The following is a 19293-nucleotide window of genomic DNA, read 5'->3' on the forward strand; positions in this document are numbered from 1 at the left end:
TCTCTAGCGTTGTCTCTTGCCTTCTAGAATATTCCATCATACCTCTTTTGTCCTGGACCAGAGTCCCAAAAGGATCCACCATAAAGATATGCTGCGATTTTCCCTCATAACTATAAAGCTTTGACTACATGGCTAGTTAAAGTGGTAGCAGGCTTTGGGCCTCCCGTTTAGCTGAGTTATCGAGGAAGACCTTTTGGTGTGCCTGATGCAGACCCTTCTTCTATCATGGCTTACAGCAGAGGTGAGAAGAATGTGCAAAGGGTCTGCTACTACCGGGGCACAAGCTGGCCCAGAAATCTGACATCCTTGTGACAGGAAAGAATGAAACACTTGCTGAACTAGGTTTAGACTAGCTGAGGTGTTGCTGGATTAGCGAGGTGAGTCAACTCTGGTGCAACTCCCTTAGTCATTGTGAGTAATAGGACCATTTATTGATCCAGGCTAGAAAAACACAAACATAAAACCTCCAGTCGTCCACCGCCACGGTTTGAGCAGTTCAGGTAGTTTGGAAACTACTCCTTTACTGTCTCCAGTATATGTTCATCTTACTCCTCTCATAAACCCTGTTTCCTGTGTGGGACAATACAGACATCCAGAAAGTATCAATGAGTAAACTATTAAAGATGTAAAAATGTTTTTAAGAAATTGTGGGCAGATACGAGATCTGAACTATTTTGTAAGGAACAGTAGGAATTGGGAATTTTCTGGCAGTGGGACGAATAAGCCTCCCGAGGAGGGAGAGGAAACTAACAGTGGGAAATGATGCATTAGCCCATGATGTGGACTTCCCAAAGGTCCTTCACTATGAGAAGCTCAGTAAGTGAATGAGTCCAACCACATGGCTCTCTTACCTTCCACCACATTGACTACCCATACTTACTCCAGAACAACACCTGCAACACAGACTCTACAGGACTTGGCTGTAGGCCAAGACAGAGATGACTAGAAGGAGTGGCCCTAATGGCAGAGAAGAATAAGTGTGATTTAACAGCACTCACCTCTGAGCAATGAGTAAAAGCTTTCAACAAGGGCACAGCCTGGCAATACATATGTAACAGTAGTGGGCACAGGCAAGAGCTATCCATGAAGCAATATAGATGGGTTTGGTTACTCCCTCTCAGGAGAGAATGACGAAAGCTCCTGAAGTTGGGGTTACCAGATAAGATAAGTGACACCAACAGAGAAACAGGTTTAAGGACAACAGGACGTTGGGAAACCATGGTGTGACAACCTTACTCATCGCTGAGGTGGAGATGCTCGACAGGTATTCGGGAGGAAGATCCGGGATGAAAGTTCTGCAGGTTTTGAAGACTTCCTTATCTAGTTGGGTATTAAAACTCCAGTAACAGATGTGTGAGAAAGATGGTAATCTAAGGGTAGACCCGTGGAGTATATCACGATTTAAGGAGTGTGCTAGGGGGAAAGAATCTCAGAGATGGAAAGGAAATGTCGAAAAGGCACAGAGTATGTATAGAATCACAAAACTGGAAGGGAGAATAAGGCTGTGAAGATGGTCAGTGTGTCAAGCAGGTCAACATGATGGGCAAAATGGCCCCCACAGAAACCCTTATTGTTTAGGATAGGGGAAGAAGGCTGACTTCCAAGGCAGAAACCAAGCGTTAAGACAGGACAGATGAATGACAAACAGCCCTGAATCAACCTAATTCAACAGCCATTAGCCATGAAAGCTAGAGAAGAGGGAAATGGGCAAAATCAAGCTTTTACCATTCTTTTGGTTTGAGTGTTTTAGACTTTTGAGATGTTTTTGTTTGGTTGGTTGGTTTGGTTTTTATATCACAACTCTGTTATTAGCAGAGGCCAGCTCTGAACTTGCAGTAATCACCTTGCCTTATCTTCCCAGGTATACTCGGTCCACGAGGGCAACAGTGAGTTTCTTCTTCTCTGAGAAGGGGTAATGTAAAGAGAGGTGTAATGTAATTGAGTTCGTAGGAAGTAGGAATGCTTCCTAGGGCCCAAGTCTGAGCTAGGGCCCCTTTGCTAAGCCCCCATAGCAATTATCACAAGCTGGGGTGCCTAAGCGACCTGTATATATGCAGCTATATCGGGCCAGCACTAAGGCATGCGTTTGCTTATCTGTTTACTCTATGCCCAACGCCTGGCAGACCCAGGCCTTACTGAAATGAAAGCAAAAGTCATTAAAAGGATTTCATCAACAAAATCCTGTTGGGTTTTTTTCCTATCAAAATAGATAATGACATCAAATGCTGAAGGCTACAAAATGTAGTTAAGTAGAAGGAGCCCTTCTCCTGGATCTCGCTATGTAGCTCAGAGTGAATTTGAACTCAAGATCCTCTTGCCTCAGCCTTGCCTCAGCCTAAGGCCGAGATTACAAGAGGCTTTATATCACAATGCTTAGCTGGTAGGGGGGTCTTTTATTTATATTTTGTTGTATACATATACTTACGTGTATGTCTATGTGTGTGTATTTACATCTAGGCACCACACACTAAAGAAAACATATGATACCTATCTTCCATTTCCACGGGGGATTCTAGAGTTAGTGAAAGAACTGGATCACTGTCAGGAGCAATGGGAAGTAAGAATCCTTCATGCTTGCATGCAGACACATCTGGAGAATATGATGTAATACTGATACTTCTGCCATGCTCCAAAATTTCAGATATAATTGTCCTTGGCATCTTTGTTCAGTTGAATGGTGTTTGTTTGGGATACCCACTCATGCCAGGATGAAACAGGGAGGCTTCATCCACCCAAGTAGCTGAGATCACAGGACAATGGGATTTTGTTTTCTTTTATTCACAGTGGCTGTGTTATGGGGCCCAGGTAGAGAGCAGCTGAGTGAAAGGCTTAACTCATGTGGGTCAGTGTGTAAGCAAGATTGAAATCCATCCGTCCATTCTCTTTTTTATCCAATTTTCAGAAACAGCTGTTGAGATACTTAGATTACACCCAGGGACAAGTGTAGTTACAAACTTAGAGTCGCTTTGGCAAGTACATATGGAAATGAGACAGAGACGACAACGAGGAGACCAATGGAAAACAAGGGATGGAATTGAAGAAGAGCTTGAAGAGATGGAAGGCTAAACACTGTGGCTTAGAGATGAGACGTTTGCTGATTACATGATCTTGGCCCAGTCCCAGCTAAGAGCGAAGATGGGCAGAGAAAGTGGGTGGTGACAGCGACAGAGGTTATCAGTAAAGGTAAACAAGGAAAGCCTAGACTACCCACAGTGCGGCACCAGAAAGGATTGGGAAGGCCGCAGAGCAGCAGGAGGCGTGGGGTTGGAGAGCCACCCACCACTGAGAGGAATGAAGCAGAGAACAGAAACAATAAAACAAGACCAGCCTCGAGTCTAGTGATGGTACATCTAGTCCATAATATGTGGCTGTATTTTTTTTTATCATCTCCTGTGTTTATTTTGGATCAGTAGAGACAGAAGGAGGTAGAAGTTTCCCTTGCACCAGAGAAAACGGCTAGTGTGTAGGTGGCCATGTTTTCAGTGCATCTGTGGTTATATGGACTCATGTTTACATGAGTGCATGCACATTTCCATGTGGGCCCTTGTACATGTGTATACACTGTGTGTGTGTGTGTGTGTGTGTGTGTGTGTGTGTGTGTGTACATGCTCATGTATGTAGTCTAGAGATCAATGTCAGATATCATTCTTGATTACTTTTCACTTTAGTTTTTGAGACAGAGTCTCTTACTGAGCTTGGATTTGACTAGGCTGCCTGACACTTGGCCCCCAACATCCATCATATTCATATTCATATTCATTCATTCTCATTCTCTCTCTCTCTCTCTCTCTCTCTCTCTCTCTCTCTCTCTCTCTCTCTCTCTCTCTCTCCAGGACAGGAACTCAGAGGAGCTGATGCAGAGGCTATGGAAGTGTGCTGTTTACTGACTTGCTAGAGAGAGAGAGAGAGAGAGAGAGAGAGAGAGAGAGAGAGAGAGAGATCATTTTCCTTTGAGTAGAGTTAGTGCCCATTCTCTGTAAGGCTCAGCTGAGAGAGCCTTAAAGTCCTTGCCAATAAGTAGAACTGAAGGCTGCTGAGCCTTTCCCCAACTGTAAGGTTTGTAGAAGAGACTTGTCTCTGTTCTTTCATTGGACAAAACTGAAAACCGCTATGTGCCCAGAATTCTCTCTTGACACTAGAGTTATATTAAGATGCTCTTCTCAAGGAATGTGTATGCTCTTGTGAGAAGACAAACACATAAGCAAAGATAAATGCACAGATAAGTAAAAGCAGCAGAGGCAGACCTTAGGAAGAAAATAAATTGTTTGTGATGGAGCAGGGGAACTGAGCCTAGTCAGGAAGATGGAGGGCACTAGAGAGGGTGTGCGGGCTGAGAGGTCTGGAGTTGGGCAAGAATAAAAAACAAAGCTTTGGGGTAGGATTGAATCCTGTCAGGAGAACAGAAGAGAGCACAGAGAGAAGAATGGGAAAACGATGCTTAATTCCGGGGTGATGGGAAGGCAGGTCTTCCTGCTGTGGTGGGAGCAACTTTCACTTCGGTCTCCATGTGAGATAAAAGTGTCCGAAGCTATTCATTTAAAGTATGCCTTTTCCACTATCTTTAAATAAAGACATACACCTCAAATTTCCCATCTTCAGCATTCTTACATGCACAAGTCACTGCTATCTGACACTTTCACAACAGTTTGCCACCATTGCCACCGTCTGTCTCTAGAACTCTGTCTTGTGAAACCAAAACTCAGGTCATGAGCTTTGACGCACCATGGTCACGTGACCTCAACCTATGCTTTTAAAAATTACTTTTGTTTCTTGGCAGAGAACTGATTATAGGAAAGCAGTAGGATTAGTGGCTTATAGTTCCTGGCAGAGAGCTAACATGAACACTGCTAATTCCAACGTAGACAGCAGATAAGGAGAACTACGGTGGCCGCCAGGTCAGCATTTGACTCCCAAAGGGATTTCAACCCACAGGCTGAGAACCACTGTTCTAGGTCTTTAGGTGCCCAGTGACCTTTGATAGTCATGTGATAAGTCAATACAAACATAATGTTTACAGAATAAAGGCATTACTCACGTTTGGTGATTCAGGCCTGTAATACCAAACCTTGGGAAGCAGAGACAGGAAGACCTGGGGCTTGAGGTCAGTCTAGGCTCATACAAGATCCCATCCCACCTCAGAAAGAAACCCAAACTTTTTTATTTAAGTAGAAGGTTTTTTCCTTAGTGAACTAGGATGATAGAAAAGAAAGCTACTTTCAAAGTAGAAAGTAGAAGGGTCTGGGTAGAGGTGGAAGCAGAGAAATGGAGTTGAGCAAGAGGCAGGGGAGTCACCAAAACAATTTTTTTTAAATGAAAATGTCACAAGGACATCTGCTGATGGGCAATTTTTTTTTAAATTAAACCCTCTCCGCTGTGAATGAATAAGTGAGAACTCTCTCTCTCTCTCTCTCTCTCTCTCTCTCTCTCACACACACACACACACACACACACACACACACACACACACACACACAAATAAAACTATCATGATGCAAGATTGGCTGTCCCAGACTTGATATGGTTGGTGTACATGGCTTACGCCTTATTGTAACATTAACATTAAAGCTAATCCTTTCACAGCCAGCCAGGTTCTGCTCAGCATTTAACATAACATACTATTTCCCAACTTTCTTAGTCCATAGCCTACAGTGCAATGGGACAACATCTCAGAGATTAGAGTATGCACAGAGCCTATGTTTCCTAGGGTTTCTGGACTTTCTAAAGCCATCTGCCTAGCAACATCAAATTTCAGAGACTCTAAGCCACTTGCTGCTAGGGTTTTAGACCTAATTAACTCAGCCCCACAGCATTCGGAGAAATATTTTCAAAGAGTTTACCTTCCTTGGCGTCCATAAGAGAATTATCACTTCATCAGTGTCCACCACTGAATTAACTAATAACCACTATTAATTTGAAGAATATCTTTGTATTTTCAGCAAAACTGATCAATCATTTAAAAGCAAGTCAAGATTCTTTTTATGTGACCTACTTGACACATTTCAATTTTCTGGGGACAGGGGAGGATACTGCCTTACAATTTCTGCTTTAAAATAGCCAAAACCCAAACCATTAGAGCTGTGACTGCTTTTTCAAATGAGCTCCCATTTAGTTTTCCACTTACCACAAGTACATGACCTAAATTGACCTTCCTTCTATGCTGGGGTCAGAGAGTAATTATAGACCTTTCTTCCTTTCTTTCTTTCTTTCTTCCTTTCTTTCTTTCTTTCTTTCTTTCTTTCTTTCTTTCTTTTCTTTCTGCTCTTTGAAAAAAGTAGAATGTGAACTATATAGTGATTTTCAGTCTATACTCTTACTATTTCATGTTATTAACTATATCCCCCACCACCTTCCCCCCAGACATCAGAAAGCAATCTTTCAGGTATATTTTTTTCAGAGTATTTGTATTCTAGACCAAGGTTTGCCACTCACCACTCAGGAGACCTCGGGAAAATCACTTACATTTCTTGGAGCCATAGACTCTTAGTTTCCGGAATGAAGGGCACAGGAAGTGCCTGCTTAGCACTAACAAGCCCCGATTAGATCCCTATCTGCATAAACACGGTGTGGTGGCACAAGTCATATTTGGCTACATAGAGATTTTGAAGATAGCCTGAATTACAAGAGACCCTGTCACAAAACAAAACAATAACAAACAAAAAAGTCAAAGCAAGAAATGAACAATCGGCATACATGTGCCTGTTATGAATGAATTAGTCAACAATTCACCCTTGTTCTCTCTGTCTGCTGGTAAAAATAGGGGAAAACCAGCATTGAACTCTGACAGGTATCTTAGGGAACAGTAGCTAACACTATTAAGCCTCACCCCTACCAACGTCACAAATACGACTTCAACAAGACACTCAAAACAGCCACTTAAAAGGGACAACCTCAAGTACTAAGGTCAGAGACCACAGAAAGGAGGAACGCTTCAAGATGAGGAAGTCTCTGGCTTGGATTAGAGGCGTTTAATCTTCTATGCTAAAACTGCATATTTTCCTTTAACACTTTCAGCTGTGGTTCATTTGATCCTCAGGACTCAGTATACGACCGACCACACAGCCTTAACTGCAATGTTTCTATTTGTAAACTGAGAGAAGCGTAGCCCAGCCTTGGCTGTATTCCACTGTAAAGTTTGTAGGAGTAATAAACATTACCTGCAGCCCAGAGTGGAGTTGGGAAGTTTAAGAGCTGCAAAATACTCAGTGTAAAGGAACATTCAGTCAGGATAACAGAGAAAAACGGAGTGTTAAGTTGGAAAAGCCATTTAGGCTGTAGCCAGGCAGCTGTGAGCTGCTCCGATCTAGGTGCTGAGGACTGAGCTCCTGTCCTCTGTAAGAACAGCAGATGTTCTGAACCACTGCTCCAGCACTCCAGCCATTTTCTGACAATTAAATAAGATTAAAGCAGGACCAGAGCGATGGTTCAACAGTTAAGAGCATTGACAGCACTTCCAGAGGTCCTGAGTTCAATCCCCAGCAATCACATGGTGCCTCACGACCATCTGTAATGAGATCTAGTGCTCTCTTCTGGTGTGTCTGAAGACAGCTACAGTGTCCTCATATAAACAAGTCTTTAAAATAAACAAGATTAAAGCACGTGTAGAATGCGTAGCGCAGGGCTTGACAGACAGCTGGTTCTTAGTGTCATTATAATATATACTTTCTTCTTTCATGATGTGGATTTTGTTCATTGGCCTGTTGATGAATTAGAAAGAATGGCTAATCCTACCATGATACTGGGGACTAGAATGAGTGATATCATACGCATTCAGCTTGTCAGATTAACAGCACTAAGGAAGCCATCAGGTGGCACCCAACTGTGAGCCTGCTAGAGTCTGTGATTTTGCTTTCCACTCTCGTGTAGACTGCTTAAGGTGGGTAGAAACCAACTCCAAGTTCTACGCAGCGGCTCACATCATTCCAAGTGGACTTAGAAGTCCTATGGATGCCAAAGGTCCAATTATGAACAAGTACAAGCTGAGCGTGTAGCCTCAGGGGGATGCTGAGCAGTGAAAAGAAAGATCTGCCGGTGCACTGGTGGGTCCAGTGGCAAAGGTCCCCCTCATCTTTAATGCTGTAGGCAGACGGAACAGCTCCAGAATCAACAGCTCTCACCACTTCCTACCGTGTGGCAGAAGTAACTGCAGGGAGCAGCTTTCAGAATGATGATGGTGATGATGACGACGACGATGACAAGGATGATGATGATTTTAGTTGCCAGGGAGAACTACTTTAAATTTTGTATATAACGTAAATATTTTCTTTACCATAAACTATGCAAACTTGTACCCTTCCCCTACTTTTCCAAAGCCTATCTAAAGCCTTCCTTGAGGATGAACCCATCAATAATATCTTTCTGGTATTAGTCACACCAAGACCTTATTCTCTCCAGTTTCCAGGTTTCATGGCTAACTGGATCAAAAATACTATAGCAAAAGCCGTGCTTGTAAGGCAAGCACAAGATATTAGCTTTCAGGTTTTTCTTCCTTCCTTCCTTTCTTTCTTTCTTTCTTTCTTTCTTTCTCTCTTTCTTTCTTTCTTTGTCTTTTTGGTTTTTGTTTTTGTTTCTGATCTCTTAGAGTTTTCCCAACCACTTTTCCAGGGGCCTCGCTTTCGTTTGCCTTCCACAGTGACAATAATACTCTTTCCTGCTGAACTTCAGCTTTATCAGTTCACACACTTACTTACATTATCTATTGCAATCACAGGCGTAACTGGAACCAGAGGGTTTACAATAAACACATAGTCCTTTTGAGCAAACAGCACAGCAGCTGGATGGGAGCACGTTACTGGGAGCCAGTGCTGTCTGTCTTCGGGCACTGCCCAGTGTGTGTATGGTGATGCGAGGCCTGTAGTCGTATCAGGTTAACCTGTCAGAGTTTCGACAGAACTGATTCGTTGAGTTGTATGGGACTTTCCTTCCCACAATTCCTCCCGCCCGATCTTTCCAACTTGGGCCTGGCAGAAGCCTCCCTGTCGCCTGTGGTTAGATGGCGCCCTCAAAGAAGAGTGGTGAGAATAAGAAGGGCCGTTCTGCCATCAACAAGGTGGTGATTAAACAACACCCATCAACGCGTTCACAAGCGCATCCGTGGAATGGGTTCGAGCAGCGTGCTTCTTGGCACTCAGAGAAACTCGGGAATTTGTCATGAAGGAAATGGGAAATCCAGATGTGCTCATCGACACGATAAAACTCAATAAAGGCTAAATAAAGCCGTCTGGGCCAAGGGAATAAGGAATGTTCTGTGCCACATCTGAATATGTTTGTCCAGAAAACGTAACAAGGATGAGGATTCACCAAACAAACGTACTGGTAACGAATGTGCCTGTTACCACATTCAAAAGTCTACAGACAGTCAAGGTGGATGAAGTTGCAGAATTGCCAGAGAAAGAGGGAAGGAGGGAGAGAGAGGAAGAGAGAGAGAGAGAGAGAGAGAGAGAGAGAGAGAGAGAGAGAGAGAGAGAGAGAGAGAGAACACATAACACTTCCCAGGTCTTAGATCTCCTCTGCACTTCCTCTCCCTGAATTTGATGTCCCAGACATCACCTATTTCTCAGTTGCTTAGCCTTCTTTTCCAAGCTCAGAGAGCTCCCTGAACTCTCTGTTTTACTGGCCCCACTCATCTGTGAATGACAACAGCTCAGTACATTGTCCCACTAACCCACACACAGCCTTGGACAGGCTTCAACATCTGGCCAACCCACTCTGCCTGACACGGAGCTGACAGTCGAATGTTTTCTCAGGCCACGACTCGTAAGACACCTCGGCTTTGTCCGGGATTGGCAGTATGCCTTCCATTAAAAGGAGAGAAGCTGTGCTGTTACTTAGGACTGACTGGGTTACTTATTGCTCTTCCAGAGGGGTTTGTTGTTAACCTGGAAGACCTGTGGAGTCGCGTGGAAATCAGTTTCTTTCTTACTAATATTTTAAGGTAACAAGCAAGTACTAGGGGGATGCCCAGTGGATAAAGCTCTTGTTGAACAGGTGAGAGGAAGGATCCCAGAATCCATGTAGAAGCTGGATTCATTCTTCACCCTTGCAGCTTCTCTGCCTCCCGCACCCTCCCCTTCTACTTTGATGTCATGTGTGTTCAAATGCCTCAGCTTCTGCCCCTTCTCCTTCCCTGATGCCAATAAACAGGTGTGTGTGTGTGTGTGTGTGTGTGTGTGTGTGTGTGTGTGTTTATCTCCGTGGTTGCTGCTGATTTGAAATGCTCAGGTCTATGTCCAAGTACAGCCGGATCTGGTGATAGTTTCTATTTTAGATGCTTAAGGGTCCCCTACACTGACATCCATAGGAGGTATACATCCCCCAAATCAAGGCATGCACGATACATCGTTACAGGCCTTTGCTGTTCTCTGTAGAAGCATTTCATCTGAATGATATGTAAGAACTGTATGTGTTGGTCAGCCTCGGGCTATGATTTATAAAAAGGGTACTTTCCCCTACATCCAGTGTGTTACTATGTGCTATTAATCTATCTACATCAGTTACGAAGCATGGTTGGAAATTTTACTCTTCTAAAAGACCAAAAAAAGTTTTCTTAAAAGGGGTCTCATGTAGCCCAGGCTGAACCCAAACTCACTATACAGCTAAAGGTGACCTTGCACTTTTGACCCAAGTGCCTCCGCCTCCCAAAAATGGGAGAGATGGGTATACATGCATCACCATAGTTCTCCTTACACGACCTATCTTTTATCTGCCAAATTGTGTAGAGGTTATCAACTTTCCCGTAAGTTCTGAGTGTTCAAGGCTGAATGATTCATCTAAACATGTGTAAGAAATATTCCTCTCTAAAGATCTGCTTATAGTACAATCCATAATGTATGGCATGAATCATTAAAGTCCAGAATGTTTCTCAACTTGATATGCTACCATATCTATGGTGGTTCCAAATAGCATTCCTTCCCTACCTTAAAACTGATGCTTGTACAAGAGGTGCATTGTAGAGAATAATATTGAGGGGAAAATCCTACTTCTTGACCTCTCCTCTTGTCTCCTGGTGTCGCTGCTTTGGCCCCTATCGTGTCATCTTATTTTGTCACCTCAAATCTTACCATGTGCGGCCAACTCTTTGCTGGCCTTGCCTCTCCAGCTTAGGTCAGACACACAGACGTGGTGAAAGGAAACTTGCTTACCTCGACTGCACCCTCCCCCAATGTCATATGGAATAAGACATTCTACCACTAAATATAGCCACTGCCTCATCTGTTCACTTACGTTTTATGCACTTTTATGTATGTGCTACAGTTACGATTTTCTTTTTAAAATAAAAGGGGTTATTTTTTGAGAAAACTTACTGTTGTTTGCTATTTTGTTTTGAGAGTCATGCTTCCCATAAAATGTGGCGCTCGTATCACACCTGGAGATGCAATGATTAACCAGGACAACTGGGCAATCCACTCAGCAGAGGTTTCTCTCTCCCATCCACACTGTCTGCCAGCTCCCCCACGTCTACCAATGCCAACGTGTGAATATCCTATAAAGCTGGCTTAATTTCTACGACCATCAAGGCTACTGCATCCGTGCTACCTTAGCCCATGTTGCACTTTATTCTACAAATGTCCATTAAGCAGCTACTAGACAGAAAGGCTGAGGGCGGAAGGTTTTAAGTTGCTCAGGATCTCCTGGAGGAAAGCAAGCACTGACTGAAGAAGATAAGCAATAATGGAAATGTGTATCGGTCGAGGCTGCGGCTCGGTTCGTAGAATGTTTACATAGCATGCAGAAAGCCTCGGGTTTCCTCCGCAGCACAGCATAACACTGGGAATGGCAGCACACGCTTATAATCACAGCAATCCAGAGGAAGAGGCAGAAGAATCAGAAGTTCAAGGTCATCCTCTTCTACACAGTGAGTTTGAAGCCAGCCTGGGATACATGTGACCGAGATTCAAAATGAGAGGAGGAAGAAATGTGACCGTGATAAGCTAAAAATTGTGTTCAAATCGGGAGAGAAGGTCCAGTGAAGAGCAGATGGGGAGGGCCGCAGGCTGAGACTGAAGACTGCGCAGAAGTGGACAAAGGACTGACCCCGTGAGTGGGATTAGGGAATGGTAGCAGGAGGTGGGATGGCTGAGTTTCGCACCTTGGTGACTAGGTTAAGGGTGGCAGAAAGCCTCTTCTACAGGAGCTTGGGGAAGACATGGAGCATATAAACGGAGTATTACCATGTCTCCTCAGAGATAACAGGCTAAACTGAATACACAGGGCCGCTGGATTTTAACTGAAATCAAGTGGACTTGAAAAATGTGGTTTTGGGAAATCTGTCGATCTAACTTTTATCTTTTAAAGATGTCTATCGTTTAAAGAGCTGGCCACTTGGCTCAGCCTGAGAGTAAATACTTAGTGTGCACGAGGCCCACTGTGGATCACACCTGTTAGTTCGCCAGGCGACAAGAGGATAAGAGAACGATAGCAGATCTAGCTGCTACAGTAAAAGGAACAAGAAGGAAAAGGGACCAGAGATTGAGAGTCCCGAGTGTGATGCTTGAACCTGCATGGCGCTCAGTGACCGTAAGAACCAAGAAAAGAACTCTGGGTTCATCAGACTAGCAGAGTGGCCAAAAGGGGCTGGCTGGAGGCCAAACCCCAAACTGAAACAGTATCTACTTAACAGGTTTCTTGAAAACTGACAGCTTTAAGCACCTAGTGCCAGGCACACGAGCATAGGATCAGCAGCTGCTATGGGGTAAGGGGAAGAGATCTTTTTTTTTTTTTTAACCTAGCCCTTGATGACCTTGGGGAGAACAATTTCTCCCTGAACAAAACTGCAAACTGTAAACCACAGCGCAAAGTACGGAGGTGGCGGCACTCACTAAAGAGGATGAGTTTTACACAAGAAACGCGAAGGATGACCTGGGAGCTCGGAGTTAAGAGAAAACGCTCAGGGGCTGTTTCAGGGATAGGCGGGGAGGGAGGGTGTTAGTAGGCAATTGCGGGTCTCTGCTAGGTGGGAGTGGGGTTTATGTGCCTTGCTGCATCCGGAGCTGGGTGCACAGCAAGCCGGACCCGGACCGCTCCCGCCCCGAGTTCCCCATGTAGTCCCCAAAGGCGCTTCTTTGAATCCGATAAGTTTGAATCAGCAAAGGCTGAAAAGAGGGAAAGGCCCACTTCGCCCCGCACGACACCTAAGCGATAAACGACAAGCTTTGTCACTCCGTCTCCGGAACGACCTGTTCCACAGCCGCGGACTCATCTTCCCTCCCTGGCCCGCAGCAGCCACCGGGACGGGATGCTGTTCCGGAGCCAAAGAGACAGCGCCCCGAGTTCCCGCGGGCGGGACGCACCCAGAAGCAGGAAGAAGGGATCGCTGGTTTGTGGAGAGGAGTCTGGGAAGCCAGGTCCGGGAGTCGGGAAAGTGACCTCCGCGTTCCAAGGTCGAGCCAAGTCCTTCCCTCCTTGAGTCTCTCCGGTAGGACCTCAGCACCCCATGCCTCGGGGGCCGCGATCTTCCCTGGGGGTGCAAGGCACCAGGGCTCCGGGAGGCGCAGGTGAGCGCGGCGAGCCCGATAGCCGAGCAGCCCCTCCGGGAGGGAGGCCCTGCCCGGTCCCACGCCGCTCCCCTTCCCGTGCGACCCACGGAGGCTCGGTCCCCTCGGTTCGCTCGCCCTTCCCCCGCAGCCCTCCGCGCCACCCACGAAAGCATCGCCCCAGCCTGCGGGAACCCGCAGCCCCGCACTCACCGCGCCGGGAGGCGAGCAGCGCGCGCGGGAGCCGAGGGCGGCGGCGGGCAGTGCGAGCGCGGTTCTCACAGCGGCCCCTGCTGCCGGAGCTGCGGAGCAGTCTGCGAAGGGCGGAGGCGGTGGGGTGGCACCTGCCGGCTCTCCCAGCCCCGCGCGTCACCCGGGACCGCCCCCCGGCCCGCCTGCCCGCCGCCGCCAGGTGCCGCCGAGGGGTGCGGTGTCCTGCCAGCCTCTCCCGCTACCGCCCTCGCCGCCGGTAGAGCCTGGTCCCGGGCGACCCAGAGTGCGGCGAGGGGAGGGGGGGTGTTGGGGGGGGTTCCAGTCCGCTCTACTGGTGCCCTTTCCTTTTGAGGGTGAATACCACTATCTGGGTTCATCCCCATGCTTAATCAAAACACTGTGGAAATTGCGTCGTGATGGATTACAGGACGGGTCTGGGGCGCGACTGGAGGGGAGAAGGGATGAAGGAGAACTAGGTCTCTAAAATGGAGAGACCAGGCCAGCAAAGATGCCCAAACTAGATTTGGGCAGCTCAATCCCTTCTTATTATTAAGAAATGAATTGTTGAAAAATTAGAGACACGGGGGGTGGCTTTTAGGGGAATGAACAGACTGCAACTTTTTCCATGGTCATCAGAACTGGTGCAAGGAATAGAGTCTAGCAAAATCCTGTCTCCCTCAGTGACTGTTGGATTGGAAGTCCTGAGCTAGATGAATGTAGGCCTGTGAACTGGACTTTTTTTTTTTAAACGACCTAGCTCGGTGTTTAGTTATGATCATAGTAAACACTGTAACAATTTCTAATCAAGTGTAATAGCAGGAAGGCAAAATGTAAGTCAGGAGTTTAGGAAAACCAAAAACTAGAATTGGTCTTTCAACTAGACTGACCCCATCCTCCATCCCCTTCCCAGCCCCAAAACTCCAACCCTGAGAGTTTGCCTTCCCTGTGTGGTCTGTGCCTGCACAGGAGTTCCCAACCTAGAGTCGGGATAGGAAGGAGCTCTGACAAATAAGCACAGTGGATAGGGAAAGAAAAAACAATCAGGCAAGCCGACCTTCCATGACCCAACCCTAGAACACTGAAAATAAGGTTCCAGGGTTTAGCATAGAGCTCTGGGCACTCCCACTGAATAGTCAACGAGAGAGGACAACTCCCAAAGCACAGAGGTTCAAAAGCAAAGTTAAAGTGGAGATTTCTTCTACTGGAGAGATAACTCTGTGGTAGAGCGCTTGCCCAGCACGTGCAAAGATCCTGGGCCCGGGGCTCTATATCAATAAACAAACAAATAAGTTGTTCAGTGGATTTGGAAAGTCCTTAGAAATTAGAGACAATTGTCATATGTTCTGCCACTGTTTCTATTTGTATAGAATTTCAAACATGCAAGAGCCTAATTAGATCCATTTAATTAGATTTAAGATTTATTTAATGCTGTTATTCCCCTCACCCCCACCCCACCCCCATTTAATGATTCAGCAGACAACACAAACAAACTAAAAATGTTCTCTCTTTTCAGGGAGTGAACATTCAGTCTAGCCAGAGCTTACAATAAAGTTAATGCATAACCAGCGCCCCCCCCCAACAAAGTTATGTTCAGGTTCTGACAAGTAGCATGAAAAGGGAAGGGCTTGGGGATTTTTGAGGCCCTGCATTGTTGAGGGCCTCAGTGAAAGGAGGCTTTTGTATCTTGTGTTTTTGAGACTTACTATGCAGCAGAGGCTGGGAATTAAATTTCTGATAGTAACCCAGGCTATCCTCAAGCTTAGATCCCTCCTGTTCCCTCCTGCCCAGTTCTTTCTTTTTCTTTCCTCTTCCTTTTCTTTCTTCTTTGTTTTGTTTGTTTGTTTGTTTGTTTGTTTTGCTTTTGAGGCAAGGTCTGGCTATGAAGCCCAGGTTGCCCTCAAACTTTCAATCCTCCTGCCTCTCAGCCGCCTAAGTACTTTGTTCCAGCATGGCATTTTAAAGTGAGCATTCTAACAACATTGCTGATAATGGAATAGGGGGTGGGGAGGGACGAGGAGAGACAGAGCAAGGAAACAATTAAGAGACTCTTGCACAATCCAGATAAGAGAGAGGAGGTGTGAGGAGTGGTCATGTGAAAGGGTCAAACTTTAAAACACAGTCTGGCACTTAGAGGCAGAGGCTGGTGGATTTCTGAGTTCAAGGCCAGCCTGGCTTACATAGGGAACTCCAGGCCAGCCATACTCTGTCTCACCTTCCAACCTCCCATACACTGTGATGAGAGAGCCAACCCGGTTTCCCAAAGATCTGATCTGAGAGATAAGAGAGGGTGTGTCAAAAATGGCTTCAAAGCATTTTCCATAAGCAACTGCAGGGAACACGTTGCTTTTATAAAGAAGACTAAGAGAAGAAAGTAGGGCAAAGGGCAGAACTTGTTCCAGGGCTGGTTTAAATTGGGGATCTCTAAGATATCGGGCATGCAGTTGGTTATCTCAGTCTGTACACGTGGCTTGGCTGGAGATATAAACTTAGCCTCTCGATGTTTTTAAAGATGGCTAAGAACACGGAGAAATGAGAAAAGAGAGGAGGTCTGCAGACAGGCTCCTGGGGTCACTTCGGTGGTTGAATGGTTAGGGAATGAGGATGGAGAGTGAGACTGTAGGAAAATCTCAGCATCCAAGTGTCCTGGAACGTAGCTCTGTTGGGAATGCCATAGTAGAAGTGTACAGCCAGTCACTCCCGAGCTCAAGAACCAGTAGACTGGCCTTCACCATCATGGCCGCCCGCCCATCTGTTGGTTTAGTAGACGAGCTGGAATCAAGAAGGAAGATGCAGTGGCTGGTTAGGGACCTCACAGCACACCACTGAAGTCTAAATGGTATCCCAAAGCTTATGATCACTCTGAAGGTTCCTATCACATCAAGCTGGCGAGCATCCCATTGCCTTGAAGCCATCAGATAGCCAGATCAACATCACTGTCCTATAAAAATATGAAGCCAACTGTGGGAAGACAATGAAAAAGAATGCTTGCTAAAGAATAACACAGATTCTTATCACAGTAGGAGAGGAACATGTTACAACACAGAGCAAGTGAATGTCGGGCACTAGACGGAGCCGTGGATTTAATAATATGCAAGTCATCGGCTGAACTTGACAAAGATGGCGTTAGTCAAATGGACGGGGTGAAAACCTGGCCAGAGTGGGTTTCAAGAGTAGACAAGAAGAGAGCAGTTGCAGAAGAGAGGTTTGGGCAATTTGCTATCCAGTTTGCTGTGGAGTTAGGCAGGGATCCAGGAGATCGGAGTGAAGCACAAGCACTGTCGGCTATGCTGATGCTTTGTTGTACATACATATTAGGAGGAAGAGAGGAAGGAAGGAAGGAAGGAAGGAAGGAAGGAAGGAAGGAAGGAAGGGAGAAGGAAGGGAAGAAGGAAGGAAAAGGAGGGAAGGAAAAGGAAGGAAGGAAGGAAAAAGGAAGGAAGGGAGGGGGAGGAAGGAAGGAAGGAAAAAGGAAGGAAGGAAGAAATGCAACAGCTAGAGCTCTAGCCTACCTTGATGCCTTTTATTCCAAAAAGGAATTCAGAAACAACAGGGAACCATTCCTATGATTTTGTTATATATCCCTCATATATAGTGTAATTTTATGTAAATGCAAAATAAACAACTACATTTTAAAAAACTAGTACCAGACCACATATATTATCCCAAAACTTTGTTCTTTAGACAACTTTTATTTTTTAGATTTATTTTTAGTGTGTGTGTGTGTGTGTGTGTGTGTGTGTGTGTGTGTGTGTGTGTGTGTTCTGTACATGCCATGACCCTAGTGTGGAGTTCAGAGGGCAACTTGGCAGAATCAGCTTTCTCCACCAAGCAGCAAGCACCTTTACCCGCTGAGCCATTTACCAGTCTCGATCAATCCTTGCCAATGTCTTATTAATGTAGACACACGTAATTTTTATTCATTTAATTGCTACAGTTCATGGTACTAAACAGATAAGCCTTTGTACATTTGCCTGATGATGAGCAAATTTAAGTTATAACAAAATACCATAGGCTAGACAGATTAAATAGCTGGCATTTTTTTCACAGTTATGTGGTCAAGTCCCAGGTCAGGTCCTGGTAAAGCACTATTATGGCTTGCAGTTGGCTACCTTCTTGATCTTGCCCCTGGGTTTTCTTTCTTCTTGGGAGTGTGTTTAGGAAAGGGTCAGGGACACCCTCATTCTAATGCCTCACTTGCTAAATCTCACCCTCGAAATCTAATCATTTTCAGCCAATGACCCCCAAAAGTTTTCCTCTGAACTCAACATGGATGTGATGGCTTGTACGTGTACGCGCACCCCACAAATAAATGCATTTAAAAACTAAACAGGAAAAGCGATCATTTGGAAAGGCCTACCTGCAAATACCATCAGTTATAAACTCAAGGAAGACAGTGGCGTTTAGTCCTCAGCACTTGGGGTTTTACCGTCCTGAGTAGTGTCAAATTATACATTTGTTACACATGTCGTAAATCAGCTTCCCCCTAGCCCTTGCAACACGTGGCATTCCTAGATCATATATATTATATGATACCCAATCATGACAATACATCATAATCATGGAATAATTGCATTATTACAATAACCCTTCTGTACTCTTATTTCCACTGTCGGGTGTGCAGTTCTAGGATTCTATTCCTGAACTACCTCATGGCCTCAGACTTTACATCGTACCAATCTGAGAGATCTGAGGTGCTGTCTCCCCTAGGCTTTAATGAACTCGTTCAGTGACTGAACACCATTTTTTGAGTTCATGCACTCACTTTACATTCAGTGCTCTGGATCATTTAAAAAATGTTCCTACGTTTAAACAAGTAGCCAGTCTAACACAAAAGCATACGCGCTGGACAGCAGGCTCAGTCAGTGCAAGGGATCACCATCACCGAGCTTGCTAACCTGTGTGGTCTTCCATATGCACAGGACGAAAGGAGAGAAGTGACTTCTGGAAGGTGTCCTCTTCTGTCCACACTGGCATGCACGTGCTCAGGCAAAATGCACGTGCATAATTTTAAAAAAGTAATCTAATCATCTAGTGTTATACACACACACACCACACACATACATTATAACTGAGTCTTGTTGATGTACATAGTAAAAACCTCTTGTCTGCCTTTCCCCCACCCAAGTTGTTCTTATAGAGTTCCAGAAATATTTTATGACTCATACAAAAGACAACACAAGCACTTATTTATTTGCTTGTTTGTTTGTTTATGTTCTTAATACAAATGCTGGAAAACTTCACATATTGCTGTATTCCTCCCTTTTCCTGTTTAAATAAAGTGTGTCTTCCGTAAAAACTCTATTTATTTATCTTCTACATCTCTACTGTATGACTCAATCATGATTTATTTAATGAGTTCCTTGATGTTAAAAACAATGGCAAGCACATATTTCCTCTCCCCACCAATACACAAAAGAGGCAAGTGATGTTTTCCGCTTACAAAGCCACTGGGGCTCAGGGAGATTTAGTAACTTACCCTAGGGCACAGTGCCATAACGTGTTAGAGTCGAGATTTAAAACCAGTCTGTCAGTCTCTGATCATTATGGGTTTATCAGATATACTACTACAAAGAGGAATTCATTTTCCTACTGAAAAGCTAAGATATATATA

The 19293-nt window shown here is 45.1% G+C and overlaps 1 protein-coding gene across 1 annotated transcript in view; it reads right to left on the minus strand.

The window, feature by feature from the left end:
* Elovl7 (ELOVL fatty acid elongase 7) overlaps positions 1-13797 on the minus strand; it is a 68541-nt gene extending 54744 nt beyond the window's left edge. The window contains exon 1 of the mRNA XM_032898914.1: positions 13683-13797. The gene's annotated coding sequence lies outside the window, so the exon portion shown is untranslated. The remainder of the gene's footprint in view (positions 1-13682) is intronic.
* Between the last annotated feature and the right edge of the window lie 5496 nt (positions 13798-19293).

Source organism: Rattus rattus, chromosome 3 (assembly GCF_011064425.1).
Source record: "Rattus rattus isolate New Zealand chromosome 3, Rrattus_CSIRO_v1, whole genome shotgun sequence".
NCBI classification, from domain to species: domain Eukaryota; kingdom Metazoa; phylum Chordata; class Mammalia; order Rodentia; family Muridae; genus Rattus; species Rattus rattus.